Source organism: Oncorhynchus tshawytscha, linkage group LG13 (genome assembly GCF_018296145.1).
Source record: "Oncorhynchus tshawytscha isolate Ot180627B linkage group LG13, Otsh_v2.0, whole genome shotgun sequence".
In the NCBI taxonomy this organism is placed as follows: domain Eukaryota; kingdom Metazoa; phylum Chordata; class Actinopteri; order Salmoniformes; family Salmonidae; genus Oncorhynchus; species Oncorhynchus tshawytscha.
The window spans coordinates 42,945,850-42,946,149 of record NC_056441.1 but is presented as its reverse complement, the minus strand read 5'-3'; positions in this window follow the sequence as shown (position 1 = coordinate 42,946,149).

The following is a 300-nucleotide window of genomic DNA, read 5'->3' as shown; positions in this document are numbered from 1 at the left end:
TAACCTTCCAAATATCATGTACAAATGAGCTATAGAGTTGAACTATTTGGCAGTAGGGTTTAGAGCTGGGCCGTTTATCATTCTTTTGATGGTTATCATGATAATTCAGTCAATATACAGAATTATAATATGGATTCTTGTCCATATCGACATGCTCTAGTAGAGATGAGTGAATATACAGGCTAAGGGTTGTGGGGTGCCAGATCCAGCTAAATAATTGAATTTATTCAGGTAAATAAGACCATGCCAGTGCCAACATCATTTCAGGTATCAACAAGGACAGCTCACATGTAGTAATAT